General features: G+C 45.8%; 1 protein-coding gene across 1 annotated transcript in view; it reads right to left on the reverse strand.

Moving 5' to 3' along the window:
* LOC138262451 (phthioceranic/hydroxyphthioceranic acid synthase-like) overlaps positions 1-24336 on the reverse strand; it is a 242937-nt gene that overhangs the window by 211128 nt on the left and 7473 nt on the right. The gene's annotated exons all lie outside the window — the stretch shown is intronic.

Genomic DNA, 24336 nt, shown 5'->3' on the forward strand with positions numbered 1-24336 from the left:
CTTTTGACAAATTAAAGGTGGAGATGGATCTGAGGAGGTCATTGAGGTGCTGTGGTTAGTGATGTAGGTTCTGGTCATGGCAACATTCTTCTGAGATCTTGTCATGAAGGTTTGGTGATGGTGTTCTTACAGTGGTGTGGGATGATTATGCTGAAGTGGACGAGGTCGTGGTCGAACCAGGTGATGGGTGTTGGCTTGTCCACTGTAATGTCGTTGAAACTGGTAAAGATGGGGTCCAGGAGGTGTTCGGTGGCACGGTTGGAGCCTTCCACTTATTGGTTGGTCATTGAGGAGAATGAAGGGTGCTTGAGTCAAGCATTAGGAGACCAATAAATATGCAACTGTGCTGCTTAAGTTGGCTTGTGGTCCTTGACCTCGGTAGACAAGAGTGCCTCTCTGGCTGTAGTTGATGTGGAGTTTGAATGTCAGGTGTTCCATGTTGCTATTGGTGTTAGCTGAGGTTGTGAAGCACTGGGCATGCACTCTGAAAATGATTTATATTCGGGGGGATAGCCATGGCGATGTCAAGAGCTGATGTGGGAGTCAGCTAGGTTTCGGTCAGGAAGAGCAGGTACGGTCAGTGGTCATGAAGCAGGTCCTAGAATATGATTGTGAGTTTGGTGAAGGAGCAGGTGTTGAGGGAGAGGCAGGACATGGGCGAGTGGATGTGGGAATTAGGGAAGGTTTGGTGTACACGGTAATATGTGCATTATGTGTTGGGTGGAGTTGATGCAAAGGGGGTGAAGTGTATATGGATGAGTGCCGGGAAAGTGGTAGGTGGATCACAATGCAACTTCTGTGTTGTTTGATGAGGCTTGGCAGCAGTGCTGAGAAGTGTTCCCAGGGTTGAATGTGAAGAGGGGAATCATTTTTGGGGTACTGAAAAAAGGATCCAGGAGTCCTGGCATTGGGCACCAGGAGGATGGAGATTAATGCAGACAGGTTTATATTTGATGTGGCTTTAGCATGCCAGCGGCACACCTGAAGTGATCATCCACTATTAAGTAGGAGCAGAAGGGGAGGTGCGAGGCTTAGCAAGTGTGACATCAATAGCAAATGTACAAAAAAGGAAGGAGGGAGGTAAGAGGTTTGTTTCAGCATGGCCCATCCTCCTACTTACTTTTGGAACAGAAAAAAGAGAAAGCGCTACTGTGTTATGAATAATATGTTATCCCCTACAGGGAGAAAAAGCACTTGCCTTTTTTTGTAAAACCTTCACCCACCTGGGTTACCCCTTGGTGGCATGCTCCATCATAGCATTCTTCCCATTTCATTGTGGAACGGGATGTACTACTACCAGTGAGAGACACTGGGGCACTAGATTGTTATTGCCATATAATGGTAGTTGTTGGAGGGGTTCTTTATGTAAAATTTAAAAATACCTGCCTGATAAGACACCACTAGGTTTATTAAAGGCTTCAGGCCATATGATTAAGAAAGGGAAGCTATGATAGAAACTGGTGATTTTAATAATCACTTTTTCTATTGGTCGACATGTTTCTAGTCACTCTCCCTCATGGTTTTCATTAGGACCAAGGGAGCAATACAAATGCTGGCATTGATGTAAAAGAATGGGATGAATTGACTGCCCTAAGAAGAACACAAATTAAGACAATGATACATGGTATCATGATGAATGACTATTTAAGGGTGAATGCTGCACTACAAAGTCTTATAATAAGGAAAGAACCTTTCATTTTTCAAAATGATCGAGCTTTTAAGAAGGAATGGTCATTGATTTCCTCCCATTGCACATTAGACTGGCTCATTTTGATTATAAAGATGGCAGCTCATTTATCTGAAGACCTGAAAACTGAAATTCAGACCATTGAGGTACGTTTGCAATTGTACCAATTGGTTTGAAACTTAGAAAAGAGGCTAAAACAACTGAATAAGACAATGTCAATTCGAGGTAACATTGAAATAAAGCAATTCCATAAACTTCGCAAAAATACCAGCAGATTTTCACGTTAGAGAGTATATCCTTACATTGGAGCAGACTATACCAACACTCATGAGCCAAACACAGATAGTGATTCCACTGAGACAAGATCGAACAGCTCAGAGTCAAGCAGGGGCAGCGGTAATGATTGCATGAAGCAAGGTGCATATCACCGGGGACAATACTCCGGACATAGAAGAGGCAGAGGATGGGGACCATACATGGACCATCCCACACATCCACCCACATACTACTATGGCCCAACAATACAGATTGCCTCACTCACTTTCAAACATTGGAATCCACCAGGATCCTTTTTTCCACACCACCATCTCAACATTAGGGGTCCTATTTTAGGGTCTGGCAGGGGCCACTCCACGGACAGAAAAAATAACCATGTGCAAAAGGAACCAACCAACAGGGATGATGACGTGGAGGATGGCGAAAGATGCCCTACCAGGCTCAAGCAATGAAGCTTGGTCGTGGCTCTCAGTGACAAAGTGTTGACAGAACCCCAGAAACAAGTCCAAGGAAAAGTTCTAGGTTTTTACCAATGGCAAGCTTTGATGACTGTGAAATCAATGAGTTTATTTGTAAAATCAAACCCAAATAATTTTTTGCTGACAAACATTTGGGAGACGAAACATAGAAAGATACCAGCTTAAGGCTTAAGGGTGGTCCCTGTTGAAATTCAGGAAATTAAAACCAATCTTAATGGTGATAGGGGAGAATGATCCTTGATTGATCAAAACTTTTCACAATACCACAAAGGAAAAGATGGCAGTCATAAAGGAACCAACACAAGACAGAGACACAGTGATAAAACCAGCAGATAATGTGGAGGGGGGCAATTGTTATACAATCAAGAGAAGCTTATTGTAACAAATGCCTTTGCCTCCTTAGTGACATGAGAAATGATAAACGACTACAGACAGACCCTACTGACTACCTTATAAAACAAATCACCATTATGACAGAAGAGGCCCTGGCTAATGCTTGGATCATCAAAGCTGAAGGGGCTTTCTGACCAACAGATCACCCAAGATCCAGTACTCCTACACCATCCCGAAGATTCACAAGAACTTGGAAAAACCTTCAGGGTGCCCCATAGTCTCAGGGATAGGATCAGTGTTAGAACCTCTGTCCAGATTTGCAGACGCTTTTTTAAGACCGTTAGTCCAAGGCACAACACATACTTAAAGGTCACAAAAGATGTATTACGTTTTTACATAATATCAAATTTGATTCTGATTGTGGGATTGGATATAGAGAGCTTGTATACAAGTCTCCCTCAAAAGGAGACTCCTAATATTCTAGAGGATGTACTTTTGGAAGTTGACTGGGAATATCAAACTCCAAAGAAATTGGTTATGGAATGTTGTAAATGGGCCTTAACAAAAGTTTTTTTTTTTTTATTTGAATCAGAAACATGGTACTAGCATGGGTATCACGTTCACACTGAGCATAGCTAGTTTGTATGTACATCATTCAGAGACACACAAGGTATTGTGTGCACACAACCCTTTTTCAAACAGACTCCCCTTTGGGGAATATACATAGCTGACGTATTAGTCATTTGGACTGGTGATGAGGTAACTGCAACATCCTTCATCAATTGGCTAAGCACACAAAATGAATATTTGACGCTCACTCACACCATGAGCAACAGGGAACTGGTATTCCTGGATCTGAACATTGTGGGAGATCAAATAATGTTAAAAACTATGTCACATGGAAACCCTTGGCAAAGAACTGCTTACTGCTATATGATAGCTTACATCCACTTCATCTCCGGGAAAATCTCCCTTTCTGACAATGTCTCAGGCTCAGAAGGAATTGTTCATATATTAACGACTACAAAAATGAAGCAGCACCTTTAGCAAAGAAGCTGACAGCAAGAAAGTATCCAATAAGGATTGTGGAAAGAGCAATGAAATGGGCCAGGAATAATAAAAGGGAAGCACTCCTAGAAATTCCCCCATGTAAAGACAAGAATGAGAAACTCATTTGTATCACCACTTTGAATATTGCTTTCGATAAAGTAAGCAAAATATTCACCAAGCATTGGCAGATCCTAAAAGAGTAGCCCTTTAAATTTGCCAAAACCGATGTTTTCTTAAAATAAGGCAGATGTTGAAGGGATCTACTGGTGTACACTCAACTTCAAAGAACCACAGGCAACACTAGGCAAGCTATGAATACACTCCCACAGGTGACAGGTCATTATGTGTGTGGGAGATGTAATGTATGACCACACTAAATGGGAACTTAGTACCTTTACTAACTTTTACGAACTGTAACACAGCAAGAGTTGTACACCTGTCTGTGTGGTCTTTATTATGTAGGAATAACAACTAACAAAGCAAAAACCAGAATAGGGGAACATCAGAGTAACCTGAGGTGCAGCAGAGCAACAAGATGTCCACTCATTACATAGAGCAGAAACATGCAGTATCTGATTACTAATGGGTGGTTATAGAACATGTACATGAGATAGTAAATTGTGGCAAGGTACTCCTAGAGAACGAACTTAATACCCTTAGCAGCGGCCTGAATGACAATATACCATGGGGCATTTCCACAGGGCATTAATTACTGTTTTTCTAATTCCTATCCCTGTGCGCCCTGCATCATATATTATCCTGTTTTAACAACATCAAATAGGTTTTGTCTTTCTTTAAAATGTAATTACATCCTGAGGGTTGTTATTGATTTACACGTCCCCTGAATGAATTTAATTTTGTTCTCACAGTATGTTTTTCAAGAAAATGTACATTCTAAACACATTTAAAAAAAAAACCACAAAGTACATTCGGAATACAATTGGGTTTTTCAACCTTGGTATCTCTCTATATTTTAATCAGCTATAAAGGTCCATCTCTGTAAGTGATAAATAACAACCTGTTTCATGGAACACCATACACATAGTTATCTTACACCTGGAAGTGGTCCCATGCAGGACCGCACTAGTAGAACATGCCCTCTAGTATTTTTTAGGGACTTGAAGACCAATGCCAGTAATACACTGCAAGCGGAAGCCGGACACTTTTCTATTACTCAGACGAGTGCGGCTGTGTGTTAGGAACCAGAACGTGGTCCTGTACATGTCTTCCATTTTGGAAAGGTGCATGGTTTAGTTAGCCTTCACCCGGAGGTTCGGACGTCAGCAGCGCACTGCTGGCAAGGGCTAGAACCTTCTTCCTCTTTGTAGATAAGTGCGTTCAGAGCAGGGCACCAGTTAACAATAGGACCCCAGTGATCTATAGTAGGTGATTCCACCCAGACGGGACCTTGGTGTAATGAGTACAGCATAGCCAACATGGGGGCATGAAGGAGGATGAGTTAATCGTCATTCTAAAATGAACTTTTGTATTTACATACATCTCCAGAGTGTGACTACAGGCTTCTTTGACCACCAGAGGGTCCTTGGGGCAAAGGTTCTAACATTTATGTTTATAGATCTGTCTTTGAAAATGCGTAGTATTGTACACATACGTGTTCTATGTTTTGTATGTTGCCACAGAGTTTTGACTCACGGTTTCACCATTGTGTGCTTAGAAGTGCTCACTATAAACACACTGACAACCCCATGTTGATTGCTGCAAGTGTTGCCCACTGAGTGTGGTGTTTGTGGAATAGGACTATCTCTACAACCAGCAAATGTATATATTTTTAAACACATTTTATTGATCTTTAATAATCACAGTTAGGCACTTTCAGAGCTCTACAATGATGATCTTTGTTTAACTTTAGCCAATTATTATCAACAAATTGCATAACATGCCTAACTCAGTATGACCAAATAATGGGATCATTCTTGCATAACATTTATGTCATCAGTTAGGACCACTAATCTGTTCTCTAATTACCAGGAATTTCTCTCACTAGATCATTGCGTATTTATTTGTTCATGTTACGAGGTGTTTCAGCTTTGGTGCCTCCCCCTTATCCCGTCCCTCCTCATTATGGGTCCCCTGCCACTCTAATTCCTCTGTGTACTCTTGGGTAGGATCTCCTATACTACTCAGAGTTCTCCAGTGTGCTCTACTCCTAAATCCTTCTCTGCCCCTGCCGGTTATATTTCTCGTGATATCTTTATGTACTCACTGCTTAATTAAACAATGTGATGTACCACAGTAATCATTGATCAAGGGGATAGTATCATTGGTATTACCCAACTCTTCTAAGCAACCTACTAAAGTACTCCAAGCCCAAGCTCTCTCAATCAACCCTTAACCTCATTTGACCGCTCGGTCTCTCACCACCTCCTCAGCTTTTGCCCGTTTTATTACTTCCCTTGTCCAGGTCGCGTATTAGGGGCCCTTTATTTGCTTCCAATTTCTAGTTATCTCTCTTTTTGGCATCAAGAGCATTAGGTCTTGAAACTGGTTAGTCACTTTTTGTTTGGACGCATGTGGATAATCGGTGAGTAGACAATATTTGGGATCATAGGGAATCTCCCGCTCGATGACTTCTGCTAGTGTACTAACCACTGAGTGCCAGAAGCCCCCCAACCTTCGGCAGGTCCATAACATAAAAAACTCCACTGTTTCCTCTCCACATCTTGGACATTTGGCCTCTATAATATTAAAATGCCATTGAAGTCTCCTCAGTGTCAAGTATGCTCCGTGCAGTATATATAGGTTAATGAGCTGAAACCGGGCATTCCTAGATAATTTGGGGACCCATGTCAATATGTTCTCCAGCGCAACCTCTGTTATCTCCGTGATCAAGTCTTCTTCCCACTTCAATTTAAAACCTGTAAGAGGTGGACAGATATCCTCTCTTATTTTCCCATAAAAGAAAGTCACATCTTTATATGTACCTGCACTACTAGTCAAGTACTGACAAATATTGGATAAGGAAGGTTCTGTTCGTCCCATGCGCCAGTGTTTAGTAATTGCCTCTGTAATCACTCTATGGAGGAGAAAATGCCCCTGTGGTAAGCCGTATCTAGTCCTAAACTCTTCAAAGAGTAGTAGGGCACCTGCCTCAAACAACATCCCCATGGATGTTGCTCCCGCCTACACCCAGGAAGCTAATCCGGCCCAATATTCTCCATGTAGTAAAACTGATTAAAAAAGAATTTAAATCTCTGGAGCGTAAGGCCTAGGCTTGTGTGCTCTATGAAGGTAGCACAACCAGCAGGAGAGTAATACCTGCAGTATCGCTGATACTGTCATAGCTGAGGGGCCGAGCTGGAGAACCACTCGAGCCAAAGTCAATAGGTTCAGAGTAAAAGGTGTTGTCATCTTGTCCGGCCATATATGACTTGTTATCCACCGGGCCAGCCATTGCAACTTTCCCACAAGATAATAGGCCTCAAAGTCAGGTACTGCCAGGCCCCCACCTCATGTCGGCCTCTGGAGATGCTCAAGTGCAATGTAACACCTGCCATTTCCCCACAGGAACCCAATGGTCAGTGAGTTCAGGGCCTTGAAAAAGGTCCGGGGTATCCATAAAGGTAGTGTAACAAAGAAATATAGCCAGCATGGCAGAGCATTTATTTTCAATAATGCTGCTCTTCTTGCCATTGATAAAGGTATTGACCCCCAGAATGTCTTGTTACTACGAAGGCTTTGCAACGCTCATCCTATGTTGCCTTCAAACAGGCCAGTTTTGTTATAATAGACATACACCCCCAGATAAGTCAAACAGTGCTGTTCCCACTGTAGGCCACGTAGGTCCTGTGGGGCTGCTTGGCCTGGGGTCACAGGAAATAGACTAGATTTCCTCCACTTACTCAAAGGCCCGATAATTATCCAAAATGATCTAGTAGCTGCCTTGCTCCTCTAAGTGCATCAGCTGCATCTGCTACGAATAATAATAGATTATCTGCATATAGGGCCATGCAATGGGTGTCGTGCCCTACCACCAGGCCTCTAAAGGCATTACCTCCTCTTGCAATGCTTGCAAGGGGCTCTATGGCCAGGCAAAAGAGGAGAGTGGAGAGCCGGCACTCCTGTCCGGTGCTTCATTCTACTCGATAGTCCCTTGATATGATGTTTCCCGTACGAACTCGCGCTCGTGGCTTGGCGTCTAATAATCATGTTCAGGCTATAAAATTCTCACCCAGACCAAATTTGGGTAGTACTTCGTATGAATATGGCCACTCAAGACTGTCAAATGCTTTCTCAAAGTCTACCGCAAAGATCACCGCATCTTCCTTGTTATAGGAACTATCTTTGAATACCGAGACTAGTCGGCGCATATTCATGGCCGTACATCATCCAGGAGTAAACCCGGCCTGATCAGTATGGATGAAGCTGGACATATATGGTAAGAAGCGTGTCGCTAATATTTTACTAAGGATTTTGTAGTCCACTGACAACATTGATAGCGGTCGATAGGAGGCTAAATTAGTGGGTGGCTTCCTAGGTTTCAGAAGGGGAACACTGAGGGCCTCCCACACCGATGAAGGGAGAGACCCGGCCAACCTAGCTTCTTCATATATGCTAACCAACCGTTGGTCCCAGCGTAGTCATAAAGGCAGAATAAAATTCGACTGGTAGACCATCCAGGCCTGGTGTTTTATTCTGCGCCATGCTATCCACAGCGGCCTTCACCGCCAACAATTCAATTGCCTGTCCTAGGGTCTCAGGTTCCGGTTCTGAAAGATTAATATGTGATAAATACTCTTGGATGCCTGTAATTGTGAAGTGAGTTTTACTCCTATAAAGATCTGAATAATAATCATAAAGCTCCTGATTGATTGCAGCCTGACTATAGGCTTTCTGCCAATGGGTGTATCTAATTCAACTATGCTTGACCCCCTTTTTGCCGGGTTTGCCAGCCATGTCAGAAGTGAACCCGCTCGATCTCCCTCATCATGTGTTTTCGCTAAGTAAGTTTTATAGTTATAACACCCATGTATAGTCCTACCAGCGGAGTCTTTCAACTCCTACTCCAACAGAACTCCAGTGCGTCGAAAGCGGACGCTTGGAGTTCTGGTTCTCCTGGGCACTTTCTCTCCATCTCCCTCTGTTCTTGTTCCGACCTCTCTATATCCTGTGTTATTATATGCCTAACCCTTTTTGCGGCTGAAATATTTCTCCCCCTTATGATGGCCTGAAGGCGTGTCATTCCAGCAGTCGTGTCTCCGGTGTGCCCTCATTATCATTAAAGTAGGCAGTTATGTCCCCAGAAATGTTTGTCCTAAAGACCTGGTCTTCTAACAATTTCAGCCTGAGTCGCCACATAGGCATGGAAGGTGAGGGATTGCCCAACGCAGTCCCAGCAATAAGGGATTATGGTCTGAGATCATTCTGCTCAAGTACTGGTACGCTGGTCGACTCATGGATATCAGGGGAACAGAGGAAGGTATCTAAACTTACATGTAGGTCATTCAACGGGGAATAAAAGGAATAATCCCTGTCTCTTGGGTGGTGAGTGCACCATGAGTCTATCAATACCCATTCTCGTTGCAAGTCCCAGAATGCCTTAGTGGTGCATCGAGTTGGGGCCTCCTGAGGGGGGGGGGTGCAATCTATCTAGGATCGCATCGGAAATTCAGTTAAATTCCCCACCTAGTAAAACGGATCCCATAAGGTGGGAGGCCAGACGTTCAGAAAGGGTCCTCAAGAATCCAGGCTGATCAACTTTAGGACCATAAATACTCCCTATCGCTATGTCTCGGCCATCTATCCTCCCTGCTAGCAGGATATATCTCCCCGAGGGATCTATTACAGATTCAACATGTTGGAAAGGTATTCCAGGCTTGATCCAGAAGTAGTATAATAAGTGTGTCCTCTCCATTTACGATGTAGGGCTCTCCCCTCTTTGGCACCTAAATGTGTCTCTTGCAATAGGGCTATATCAATCCCTCGTCTAGTGAGGTAAGACCATACCTTATGTTGCTTACTCATTAAGTGCATTCCCTAATATTCCATGTGAGTACTTTAATAGTTGAGGGATCAGCCATTAAAGAAGGAAATGACAGGGCATGGGCACCACAGAGTGCCGCTTTTTTCTCCATCTAGAGTTCCTCCCACTATGTCAACAGTGAGTTAAGGTATGTGCGGCAGTGGACAATCCCCAACGTAACTAACTTAAACTTTACCCAACTCCCACACCCCAGGGCAAACAATGTGAGCCATTTGCCTAAACAGTCAACCATAAAATATTCAACCATGCTCGTGCTATCTGACGCTCGGGCCACGTCCAGCGGCGGGGCCAGTAACTTCGTCTGGTCTTAGTCCTGGGCTAGGGGTTCCCCAGGCACCCACCCGAGTACCCATGCTACACTTTAGAATGAAATATCATAAGCCGTGCAATAAGGGACCTCTTCTTGCTATTGTAGGATAAAATTTGATTGAAGACAATTAGATATCATCTGTGCTGCCATGTTCATGTTAGTGTCCATTTGCACGACAGATCCAGGACTAAATAATCTTGTCTGCAGTTCTTCGGGTGACCACCGGTAAGAATCGCTGGCCGAGTCTGTGCCATCATCACTCACTTCCCTAATCAGGGATCCGGGGTCAGGTGATGATCCCCCAAAGGATGCCACTGCTGCTACGGCAGCCTGCCGACCTCTCTGCACTTCCTGTGCCATGGGCGACCCAGATGGCGTCATCTGCTCTCGTCTTCGTGTGCAAGGGTGGCACTTTCTCTTATGCAGACGAGGTGGTCTGCTCAGCCCCAGTTGGGTTGTCTCTCTGCCCAATCCCAGGCCTCTTGGAGTGTAGCAAAAAATTGTGTTCCCGTGGGTGTTACCACTCTGAGTCATGCAGGGAATTGCATGGAATATATCTCTCAGGTTTTTTTTCACTGAAGTAAAGGCCGCCCCTGATGTTGCACTTCTCTAGTGAAGTCAGGAAATATGGAAACTTTATTGTTTACCACCATTAGGTCACCACCCATCTGAGCACACTGCAGTATGTGGTCTCAGTCTTTGAAATGAAGCAACTCTGCCACCACCGGTCTAGGGAGGCCCCCGGTGGTCTCTTTTGAGTAGGAACCCTATGTGCTCATTCAGAGGCAAAGAAGGGAGAAAGACCCTCCAGGGCTACCTTCTTTTTGATCCTGTTCCTCCAGATATCACGCCATATTGGACCCTTCAATTTTCTCAGAGAAACCTACAACTCTGTTGTTGCTGTGCACTCTGTTTTCCACATCCTCTGCTCTGTTCTCAAAGGCATGCAGCCTAGATTACATAGAGTTTATTCGCACTCCTACAGCCACCACCGTAGGTAGCGCCTCAGAGATTTCCCTCTCAGTCACGGTAACTCTCGCTGATAGATGTCTGTAGTCATCACGCAACAGTCCCAGGTCAATACTAAGCGTATCAATCTTGACCTCCAGAGCCTCCCTCAATGTTGCTATAGCCTGTCTACAAGCGTTGAGATCCTCCCAGTTCCCTGTATCTCTTTTTCAGAGCTTTATCCATGAGTTGGTTTTGTGGAGCGCTCCTTGAATCTTATTTTTCTTCTGCTTCCGATTTTATCGGCTGCTGTGTGGGGACTCCCTTATCTGATTATCATGCAATACTCCTAGTAGCCCTGCTTTCACCTGCACTTCTCTCTGGGCTATCTAGGTGTCAGGAGTCGTTTGCATCAGGTTCAGCATGGGGTCCAGGGTACTCACACTGTTCTATGTTTCACTGTCTGGGTTTCCTACTTTCTTCAATGAATATCCCATAGTTAAGTAAGGTTCTCTACGATAGGTGCCACTTTGATATGAGAGGGGTCTCACAATTTCAGCTCTTGGCATGTACAAAGCGGGCCTAGGGCAGTCTTGACCCCCCCCACATGAGTCACCTTCAGTTTCCGTGTGATGGGAATTAGTTATGGCTGTCCACCCAGTTGGATGCACTATCTAAGCACACTGTGGTGGGGGTCTCTTCTCCCCCAAGCAATCACCAATATATACCTCACTCTTTGGAGGATATGTGCACTGGCCTGGGCTTTCTCCTCCTTGTCTCCTACCAGTCACTTATAATGCCCGCTCACAGATCCATATGGGCATTATTGTCAGGGCCCTCCGTGGAGCGAGTTCCACATAATCCACCTCTCATTTAGTGCGCGCTCTGGGGGTCTTCCCAGCAATAGGCTATTGCAGGCCATCATCAAGGGACCCTGCTGTTAAGGAGATGCACCACTTGTGATCCAGTACGTGTAAAAGGTGTAGCACCTTAATTCACATGGTTGAAGCCGGCAGGGGAGTACCCTCCACCAGCGATTCCATTACAGCGCCGACTGACTGCAACCCACTCCGGGTCTTTAATTTCTCCGCTCTGCTGTAGTCCCGTTGTTAGCACCCCAGGTTTCCGTGGCCCAAATATTTATGTCCTTACTGGTCACTCATTGTCCCTCCAACGCAGCCGGTACTGCAGGGTCTCCCACCCCACAGGAACATTGTCCGGGGTGTCTCGGGGGAGAAGGGGGCTCCGCTCATCTCCTCGCTGCACTTGCGTTGATACATCAGCGTACGTTGTTGGAGCCCCCCAGCTCCTCACCCTTGTCTTTTGTGGTGGGGGCGCTCCTGATGCATTCTGAGGCGGCCGATGATCACTCCTCTGACTGTGCCGCCTTCTCTCTTTTCCAGTGTCATGGGCGCCCATCTTCCAACAGCAGTGCAGGCCCTACCGCCATCTTGCCACGGCGTGGCTCCACAGCAGAGTCTCAGTTTTAGCACTGCTTACGCAGTCTCTGAGGTCAGATCTCCTTCCCCGGAGATCTACTTGGTCTCAAGTGTACGGGACTGGCTCAACCCCTTGTTCTCGGCGGCAGGATAAGGGTTGGTTGGGGCCCGGTACCCCAGAAGTCGCCGCCCTAGTCCATGAGCAGCCAAGCCACGCCCCCACCACAAGCATATCTGAATTTACATTTCTTGTTATACATTACAGGTATGAAATCCCTTACCAATTAGGTGAAATGTTTATTACTGCATGCAGTGTGTGTGCAGTGTCTACATGTTGCTGTCAATGCACTTTCACACTTTAGGAGTGGTATCAGAGAGTTAAACCCTTGGTCCTGATGAAAGCCACAGGGGAGAGTGGCTACAAACATGTAGACCAATAGAACAGGGGTCATTAAACCAACCAGTTTGTATCATAACTTCCCTTCTTCAATCATATTGCCTGAAGACTTTAATAAAACTAGAGGTGTCTTATCAGGCAGGTATTTTTTTACTTTTACATAACAACCCCTCCAACTCTTATTATGATCATGATATGCTAATAACCATCTAATGCTCCCATGTCTCTCACTGGTAGCAGCACTCCCTGTTCTGCAATGAAACAGGAAGGACCATATCATGAAACATGCCACCAAGGGGTAACCCTTGTGGGTAAGGGTTTTACAAAAAAAAGCTGAGTGCTAGGGTGTAATTTGATTTTAACTCAGTAGGGTTCTCTCTTTTTTCTGTTGAGCAAAGGAAAATGGCCAGGAAAGGGTGTGAAAGGCAAAGAAGAATAGCAAGGGGTGAGTGCAAAAAGGGCCAAAGAGAGAGTGGGGAGTCACAAAAGAGGCAAATGAAGGATAGAGTAAGCAAGGCGTAAGGTAGCAAAGAGCTCTGGACAAAAGATCAAAAACATCTAAAGCACAAGGAACAAGAAGAGGGTCAAAAGGCATAGGGGGTTATTCCAACTTTGGAGGAAGTGGTAATCCGTCCCAAAAGTGACGGTAAAGTGACCGATATACCACCAGCCGTATTACGAGTCCATTATATCCTATGGAACTCGTAATACGGCTGGTGGTAAATCCGTCACATTTGGGACGGATTACCACCTCCTCCAAAGTTGGAATAACCCCCATAGTGTAGGAGGCTGGCCTGGTTTGTAGTAGGTACCAAAGTTACTTACACCTTATACCAAGTCCAGTTATCCCTTATTAGTGAAATGTAGTCAGTGTCTAGAAGCCAAGCTGTCTAGGGGTAGCTGTAGCTGAGAAGGCAAGGTTTATCTAGGAGACATGCAAAGCTCTTGCAATACCACTGTAGTCACAGAGTACTTACACACATGAAAGAAAATACTCAGTGTTACAAAAATAAAGGTACTTTATTTTTAGTGACATAGGGCCTCATTATGACCCTGGCGGGCGGCGGAGGCCGCCCGCCAGGATGCCGCCCTCCATAATACCGCTCCGCGGTCAGAAGACCGCGGAGGGTATTATGAGTTTTTCCCTGGGCTGGCGGGCGGTCTCCAAAAGACCGCCCGCCAGCCCAGGGAAAAACTCCCTTCCCACGAGGATGCCGGCTCGTAATCGAGCCGGCGGAGTGGGAAGGTGCGACGGGTGCTACTGCACCCGTCGCGTATTTCACTGTCTGCTACGCAGACAGTGAAATACTAGCGGAGCCCTCTTACGGGGGCCCCTGCAGTGCCCATGCCATTGGCATGGGCACTGCAGGGGCCCCCAGGGGCCCCTCGACAATCCCTACCGCCATCCTGTTCCTGGCGGGTGAGCCGCCAGGAACAGGATGGCGGTAGGGATTGTCAGAATCCCCTCGGCGGCGCAGCAAGCTGCGCCGCCTTGGAGGATTCTTACGGGCAGTGGAAAACCGGCGGGAGACCGCCGGTTTTCCCCTTCTGACCGCGGCCAAAGCGCCGCGGTCAGAATGCCCAAGGGAGCACCGCCGGCCTGTCGGCGGTGCTCCCGCCCCCGTTGGCCCTGGCGGTTCTCTACCGCCAGGGTCATAATGAGGCCCATAATGCCAAAAATACCTTTGATACTATACTCCCTTAGGTGGTAAGTAATATACACAGTATATACACACTAGAATGCAGAAATAACTGTAAAACAGGTAGAAAACAGTGCAAATTCACAATAGGTTGTAAGGGGGAACACAAACCATATACATAAATAGTGGAATGTGAAAGTCGGTTTCCCACCTAGGCAAGTGTAGTGTGTAGAGGGGCACTGGGAGTGTAAGAAAACACCAACGGTAAGTAGCAGAACCCACCCCAGAGCCCAGGAAAACAGGAGTAGATCACCATAAGTTTCCTGAAACACAAGAAGTCATGATAGAAGATTATGCAAGAACCAGAAGAGACTGCAAGACACCAAAGATGGATTCCTGGACCTGAAGACCTGTGGAAAAAGGGGACCAAGTCCAAGAAGCACTGAAGAGTCCAGGGAGAGCAGGGGCTCCTGCTAACCCTGATGAATGTGCAAAAGAAGAACCACCGGTGAGAAGACAAAGTCAGTTATGCACCCAAGAAGACACATGTGGGTTCCTGATTGGTACAGAAGATGTCCCATGCCGGATGGATGATTGCAGTCTGGTTTGCGTTGTTGGATTCCGCCAACAAGCCTTGGCACACGCAAAGTTTTTGGTTGGCGTAAAATGGTGCTGCCCGGGACCAGGAGGGACCTGGTGGCCTCTACCCAGTAGAGGAAGACAGAGGGGGCTCTCAGCAGCTCAGAGAGCTCTTAGAAGACCAGATAGCGCACACTTGAGTCCCACAGCACAGGGACAAAAAGGTGCAAATGGAGGCCCCAGCAGCACGACACAAAGGGACCCCACGCTGCCTAAGAACCACTCAGGAAACTGTGCATCACAGGATGGAGTGCTGGGGGCCTATGCCGTGCTGTGCATGAAGAAATTCTTGGAAGGTCACACACAAGCCTTGGCAACTGCATGTCATGAGGTGCATGAGGGTACTGTCTTGCGTGGGGATGCAAGCTCTTACCTCTAACAAAGTTGGACAGCTGGACCTTGGGACTGTCTGGGTCACTGTGGCCCACCACCCGTGTTGCTGGATCCATGTTCGTCATCAGGATAGGGGACCCACGCCATTGGTCGTCGCTGCTGAGGGGTGCCTGCTGAAGCAGGGAAGTGACTCCGTCACTCCACTGGAGATTCCTTTGGTTCTTCTGGTGCAGGCTGAAGACAGGCAGTCCATAGAGGATGCAAGACCTGGAAACAGTTGCAGTTGCTGGCAGGAGCTGAAGATGCAATGTTGCAGAAGTCATCTTTGCTTCTTTGTTGCAGTTGGTAGAGTTCCTGATGGGTCCAGATATAGTTCCGTCAGTAGAAGATGAAGTATAGGATGCAGACGATTCCTGCTGGAGTCTTGCAATCTGAATCTGAGGAAACACCCAGAAGAGAGACCCTAAATAGCCCTGAAAGGGGGATTGGCTAGCTACGCAGGTAAGCACCTATCAGGGAAGGGCTCTGACGTTACCTGCTGGCACTGGCCATTCAGATGCTCCCAGAGTGCCCCACCACCTTAGAATCCAAGATGGCAAAACCTAGGGACACTCTGGAGGAGCTCTGAGCACCACCTCTGGCATGGTGATGGACAGGGGAGTGGTCACTCCCTTTCCCTTGTCCAGTTTTGCATCAGAGCAGGGACTGGGGGTCCCTGAACAGGAGTAGACATGATAATGCAAGGAGGGCACATCTGTGCCCTTCAAGGCATTTCTAGAGGCTCTGGGAGGTAACCATTCCCATGCCTGTAACACCTATTTCCAAAGGAAAAGTGTGTAACACCCCTCTCCCAAAGGAAATGCTTTGTTCTGCCTTCCTAGGTCTGAGCTGCTCAAGCACCAGGAGGGGAGAAACCTGTCTGTGAGGTGGCAGCAGCCGGGGCTGCCTGGAACCTCAGAAGGCTGGTATGGCAGTATTGGGTGTCCATTGTGGAGCCCCCAGAGTGCATGGAATTGCAAAAATAATACTAGAATCAGTATTGGGGTACAATTCCCAGGTGTTAGACACCTTACATGGCCATATTCGGAGCTACTATTGTGAAGTTGGACATAGGTATTGAGCTATATCCAGTGCACCCGTAAAATGGCATCCCCACACTCACGAAGTTTGGGAAAATGGTTCTGGACGATGTGGGGGCACCTCTTCTAGTGCAGGGGTGCCCTCACACACTCACACACTTTGCATCCAGCCTGCAGGGTTGGAAGATCTGACATATAGGTTACTTATAAGTGACCTGGTGCAGTGAAAATGGCTGTGAAAGAGTACATGCACCATTTCACACAGGCCGCAATGGCAGTCCTGCAGAAGCCTTTGCATGGGCTCCCTATGGGTGGCAAAAGTAATTCTGCACCCCATAGGGATTCCCTGTAAACCCAATGCCTTGCTTACCTAAGTACCATATACTAGGGGCTTATAATGGGGGACTAGTATGCCAACTGGGTTACCAGTATGTAGTGACAAATTTGAGGGGAGAAAGAGCATAAACACTGGGGTCCTGGTTAGCAGGACTCCAGTGACACAGTCAAGCAGCCTAACATCAGGCAGAAATTGGGGGAAAACATGCCAAAAAGAGGGTACTTTCCTAAACAAAGAAGCAAAGAAAGCAATGATACAAAAGATAAATCAGGAGTGCATCCAGCCTTCAGGGTTGGAAGATCTTACTTATAGGTGACTTATAAGTGACCTGGTGCAGTGAAAATGCTTGTGAAAGGGTGCATGTACCATTTCACGCAGGCCGCAATGGCAGTCCTGCAGAAGCCTTTGCATGGGCTCCCTATGAGTGGCAAAAGTAATGCTGCACCCCATAGGGATCCCCTGGAAAGCTTAAAAGCAGGGACTAGTATGCCAATTTGGGATGAAATACTGGGTTACCAGTATGTAGTGACAAATTTGAGAAGAGAGAGTTCATAAGCACTGGGGTCCTGGTTAGCAGGACTCCAGTGACACAGTCAAGCACACTGACATCAGGCAGAAATTGGGGGAAAACATGCCAAAAAGAGGGTACTTTCCTAAACAAAGAAGCAAAGAAAGCAATGATACAGAAGAGAGATCAGGAGTGCAAGAGCAGAAGACTGGAGGTGTGAAAGAGAGAGAGGAGAACATGTCACTGTGCTTCATGTCAGCACTGAAGAGGAGGTGAAAAAGGCTGTCTCTGGTCAGATTACCTGGCACAGGTAAGTGCATAGGTGCAGGCTGTAGGCAGATAAAGTCACAAAGTGCTCACTTTCACTTTAGGTTCCTGGTGCCCTTTTCGAATGCATAGTTGGTTAGGTGAGGGTTGAAGTTCAACCTAATACAGGTGTTGGATGAGGGGGTGTGAGGGTTTCAAAGGTACCACTTTGTTTGTCCTCTTGATATCAATCTTATCACAACTAACTGATTGTTGTTTTTAAAAAAATGGGTTCCTCAGTTTGTTTGTTATGGAAAGCAGGGATATGTGGTGAAATATGCAGACCACTGCAGGACAGCTGTGTGTGAAAGGTTGGAGGAACTGGAGCATAGAAACTCAGCCATAAACTTTCAGATGCCACAGACTGGCTAAATATATCACAATTTAACATGAGACAAACAACATAACAATTAGTGTCTCTGATGCCTTTGCAAACCTAACAGTACTGTTTCTTGCAAAGAAGTTGCATACTCTCCTTTTCTGCCTGTGCTGGATTTTGTGGAGAAGCCCTAGCTATAAAGGGTTGCAAAAAGAAGTGGTGTGTAGATTATGCTGCTAGAAATTGTGTGTGCTTATTTCCCATTTGCTTCTACTCAACATAGCATTGTTATTGTTTGTGAAACAGAATAAACACAAATGGACGAAATATCAAAATGTATTAAAATTGTGCCAGTTCCCTTCTGATTTGGAAGAGTTGGAAATTGTTCATATAACTCCATGACGCTTTGCTGATGGCTAAAAAGCACATAGGGAAAAAAATGTAGTTATGCTCTAGCCAGCAGTGGCAGCCACTAGAGGGTGCCAGGACGCCACCCATCTCGTTTTTTAAGTTATGTGGATGGTAATTTCAAAGAGCAATTATCATCCACATAAATTTTTTTAAAAAAATAATAATAATGACTTTGAGCTGGTGGGGTGCTGCTTAAGTGCCTGGCTGGCTGCCTCTCGCAATTGGTGCATGAGAGTCAGGCAGCCAGGCACTTTCGAGTGGGACACATGCTCTAGTGAGTATATGTCCCTTAGCATTTTCCTTTAAGAAAAGCTTATGCAGGCTAAGGGCTGACCTAGTGCCAGCCGTGGTCTGCATTGTTTGTGGATCTGAAGAGACCTGCCATTCATGACACCAGCAGCGTCATATCTGCAGACAGTCCTAGGTGTCTAGGATATAAACCCTGTATTCCCCAGACTGCCTGTAAAGCACTTTCACAGGCTGTAAGCAACACCCTTTCCCAACTCCTCACCTGTGACAATTTGGGAAGGGTGTTGCTTGCAGCATGTGAAAGACTGCAGGCATGGGACTCGAGGTCATAGTCTCATGAGACTCTGTGACCTCGAGCCACATGCATGCTTTCACATTGGAGGCCGAGAGAGCACGCTTGCGACCCTCCAGCCTCCCATCTTGGACTGAAACAGCAGCAACACACCCTGCTGCTGGCCTCCATGCCTATTCCAGAGCAGGATTTGTCACGTAAGTGGGACGGGGGGCATTGAGGCCTTCTACATGCCTGCCAGACTGTGGTTCTTTTGACTGTTCTAGAAACAATAAAAAAAATCGCAGGCTGACACAGCAGAGCACAGTGGAACTCATGTATTTAAAAGTGTTCTTTTTGTGTGTTTTTATCATGCAGGTCGTTTTACTTTAGTACATTAGTTTATTTCACTATATTGAGAGGCATTTATTAAAACTGTTAATAAATGTCTCTCAATAAAGTGATATAAACTGATGTACTTAAAGTAAAATGCACAGACATGTTAAAAGCTTACAAGAGAGCACTTTTAAATATGTGAGCTCAGGGTGTGTGCATCCTGAAGTGACATATTTAAAAGTGCACTAGTCTCTTGTATGCTTTTAACTTGCATCTTAGTAAATCACCATACTTTCACTTTAGTAAATCACTATATCGAAAGGCATTTATTAACAGTTATAATAAATACCACTCAATATAGTGGCATAGACTGAGGACTAAAGTTAAACGTCCCTGCTTATGAAGAGCATACAAGAGAGCACTTTTAAATATGTGAATTCAGAATGCATGCATCCTGAACAAAAGTGCTCCTGTCTCTTATAAGCATTTAAAATGCAGGAGCATTGCACCTTAGTACATCCGTTAATATCTCTATAGTGAAAGGCATGTATTAACAGTTTTATTAAATGTCTCTCACTGTAGAATTATAAACTGATGTACTAAAGTGTAAAGCTCCCACATGTTAAAAGCATACAAGAGGCGCCCCACCCCTTTCAAGTTCCACTAGCCACCACTGGCTGTAGCTCTTCCAAGAGTTTCACCTAATTGGTTTTTATTCACCTATAAGGATATAAATTGCCTCTTTTTATACTCATCTTTATTCCTTGTATTAGTGCTCATCTTTTGCCAAATTACAATACTGAGGTTCAGGCAGGTAGAATGATTTGTCAGGGATCACAGAAAAATGAGAGTGCTGGGATTCAATGCACATAATTTCACTCAAGTGAACATTGGAGCTACTGGCTAAACTGAGTCAAAGCTACCACTATTTGAGCAATCTGGCACAGATATTGGCAGATGGAACTCCATAGTTCTAGCAAGACATAGAGGGTCATTATGACCCTGGCGGAAGGTGGTATTTTGGAGAAAGGTACTGCCAACAGGCTGGCGGTATCTTTCCCCAAAATATGACATTGGCAGTTTGGCTCAAGCCAAACCACCAATGTACCACTCCGTCCGCTAGGGCGGTAACAGCTGCCGGGCTGGAGACTTCAGTTTACAGCTAGGCGGCTGTCACGGTCCCACCCATGGGATAATGACCCCGCCTACCACCATGGTTTTCGTGGCAATCTTTCCGCCACGAAAACCATGGTGGTGGGCACTATCAGTGCCAGGGAATTCATTCCCTGACACTGATAGGCGTCTCTCCACAATCATCACCCTCCCTAGAGTCCTCTCCCCCCTCCAATTCCCCCTCCTGAACCCCTCCGCCATACACGCACATTCATGCACCAGCATACACACGCATACACACACTCATACCCACATCCACCCACACATGCATACATTCATTCACACACACATCAACACACACTGACATACATTCTAGCACACACGCATTTACACCACACAACATACACGCACACTCACACCCTCTCATGCACGCACACCACCTTACCGCCGTCCGCCGGCATGACCGTAGCCGGAATCCTGCCAGCCTTCTGGAGGAATTCCGGCTACGGTAATAATATGGCGGATGGTAGGTAGCCACAACGACTGTGTTTTGGCAGCCATTGCTGCGGCGGTAGGCAGTCATTACCACCAATGTTATAATGAGGGCCATAATCTTTAAATTTCTACTTAAGAAGCTTGTCATATCTGATTCAGATATGCATGGAGCTGTGGAAGGCTACTGTGGAAAGCAGGGAGGAAGACTACAGGCACTTCACAACAGATTTAAAAATACGTTGCTCTGACTCAAATTCACCAAAGTGATGCCAATCAGCACAAAGGTGCCGCCCGCCAGACGGGAACCGCCATTTGGCCGCCACGCGGCCAAAATACCGCTGCCCCCATTCCGACATTCCCGCTGGGCCGGCGGGCGCTAACCATGTTAGCACCCGCCGGCCCAGCGGGAATGAGGCCTGCAACTCAGGAGCCGGCTCCGAATGGAGCCGGCGGTGTTGCGGCCGTGCGACGGGTGCCCCAGGACACCCCTTACCACCAGCCTCTTCCTGGCGGTGAAAACCGTCAGAAACAGGCTGGCGGTACGGGGGTCAGAATCCCCAGGGCAGCGCTGCGCTGGCGGATTCACCCAGCCGGGGCAAAAACGGTGGTAAACCGCCGGCCCCGGCAGGCCGACCGCGGCTTTACCGCCGCGGTCGGAATGGCAAGGGAAGCACCGCCAACCTGTTGGCGGTGCTTCAGTCATTCGTCCGCCAGGGTCAGAATGACCCCCAAAGTATTGATTTAGGTATTACTTTCCAGTACAAAAGGATGTATGCACTGGGAACATGCCTAAAGTGGCACAAAGGAACTATTTATACTACTTCGCTTCAAAGTAGTGTCCCATGTGTGGAGCATGGGTGTTCCCACACAACTATCCGTGGTTTATGACACAAATCCCTACCTACTACTAATGGTGTAAACAGGGCTTTGTGCCCAAACATTAGCCGTCCTTGCGTCAGGTGTAAAGTAGGAGATATTTTTCACTCAAACTTGTCAAACTTTGCAAGTGTGCTTTACTGGAAAGTAAGCATTCAAAGTGAAAAAGAATGTGTATAATATTTTGTAGTGGAAAAGTGTCATTCCAGTACAAAGCCTATGGTAGACACCACATACACACGCTTTTGCACTATGGTGCAAAGGTGTGCATGTGGTGCTAGGCAGCTTAAAAGTGTGTAAGTACTTAGGGGGAAAGCAGCAGTGCCATATCTTAATATGGTGCTGTCTTGCTCTCTCCCTCTCCCAAAACGCAGCACAACTTTGGCTGCTGTGGTGTATTGTGTAAATAATAAGTACATCTAACCATTTATATCTACTCTATTATATTCTATTCTATGTGTGGTTACCCACAGGTGTCCTGGTGCTGAAAATGAGAGGTTGTGCAAGCAGAAAGGGTTAGTCCTAGAAGATAGCGCAATGTCTATTATTGGAATTATTGAAGCAAGAAGGCTTTCAAGGACTTATGGAATATGTTCAGGTCAGTTTCTTCCTGTATACAAGGTGGACGTCAAATCCAAGCTTGCACTGTAATACAAAAAGATTGTACACCTCACCTGGCCTTACAAAACATGGGCATAACCAAATGATTAGAGGAGGAGGAGCACAGCAGTCTGACAGGCCTGTGTCATATAAATAATTTAGAACTGTATGTAAGATGGGGGGCATGGCGCTGTGGCAAAAATGGGCTTTAAAAGGCTCCTCTTGGACATGGAGCCAGTGTAACGTTTTGAGGTTGGTTGATACGCTGTCAAATTTACAAAGGTCCAGTACTAATCTTGCTGCAGCACTTTGAATTAGCTGCAGTCTATGCCCCTTTTTCTGTCTCCCATTGTGTGCACTTTCCAGTTGTAAGCAGTGGGTGCCCCCCAATGCCCTCTCAGTCTATTCCCTGTGCCAGAATAGGTATCTTGGGACATATTTATTCAATTATAGAGCAACGCAGTACAACTACTAAAGTTACTCCGCCGTGTTGCACTAGGAGGAGAAAGTAGTGCATAATTCCTAAATATATCCTGTTGCTGCTCCCTTCCCCTCTGCTGCTGCACAAACTGGCTGCCTAGTTCCCACCCACACACACACACACACACCTTTGCACCATTGTGCAATAGAGTGTGTGTGTGGGGGTGTGATTTCTAGCAGAGGTTTTGTACTGGAAGTGTAACCTTCCAGTACAAATTACTGTGCTTAGACATTTTATTGACATTCCACACATTTAATGTGTGCAGCGTCTGAAATGCAAGATCAAATAAAAACAGTGCTTCTTAAAAACATTTCCTATGTTTTATGCCTCCCTCAAGGAGGTGATATTATTTTCACAGAACTCCAGGCCTGAGAATCTTTGTATTCTAGACTTAACCAAGGGTAGTAGAGTATGAATACCCAAGTACCACCCGTGATGAGCCACATTTGACACAATGTAGTGCAAAGCAGCTCAGCACTGTTTGTGCTATAAAAAGTGCAATTTCCGGGTCAAAAACTGTTTTATGCTTCAATGTTAATCCCCTATCACGACTTTGCCCCACTTTGCATGATTTCCCGGTGACGCAAAGTCTTGATAAATCTGGCCCTTCTTATGTCACGCCCCTGCCTGGACTTCTTCAGTCAATTGTGGCAATAGGGATGGTGATGTGTTATATTTCTGAAATGCAAACAAATCATTTGAAAAATTTGCCACTAAATGTACTAATACAGTAAATGAAGTGTATTTCAAGATAAAAATATAAACAAATATCCTAACCATACGGGCACCAACCAGGAAAGGGTTGCCTCGATAGAGAAAGCCGGGGTTCCTGACCCCCTTTGCACCCCAATGAGCTCTGCCACTGAACTGCTACCTTGTGCGCTTCCTTTGCTACACGCACTGGTGCTAATTTTTTACTTTTCTTCAATCACCTACTTTGGACTTTCTGCCTAAGTGGCAAACATGGCCTATAGACACTACCCAGGGGCTCTGCAATATTTGAAAAGAAACCCTCATGCATATACTGTTTGTGCCCAGCACTTTGCAGAGAATGCAGGCAGCTCTTGCGCATTATCTTTTAATACTGTTAACGTGCGGACATGCAGACAGGTATTATGGCGATGCTGAATCCTGCCAATACCCATTTCAATACTAGACTGGCAAAGTTTTTATCCGAGTTCATGGGAAATCTCTGAGTTATATGTAAGGCACTTTTGTTTGAAATTATTTTTAATGTCAAAATATAGTTGTACAATAATTTTAACGGTATATATTTTTACCGCACTTTATTATATGCACTTTATGACTAACTGTGATTTTACAACAGCTTAAGTCTTAGAGACGTTTTTATTCTTCTGTGTATTATTTATGTTACAAATCAAATCATGTAAGTTGTTTTTTGGGCAAGAAAAATGTAGTAACG

Source organism: Pleurodeles waltl, chromosome 10 (assembly GCF_031143425.1).
Source record: "Pleurodeles waltl isolate 20211129_DDA chromosome 10, aPleWal1.hap1.20221129, whole genome shotgun sequence".
Classification (NCBI taxonomy): Eukaryota; Metazoa; Chordata; class Amphibia; order Caudata; family Salamandridae; genus Pleurodeles; species Pleurodeles waltl.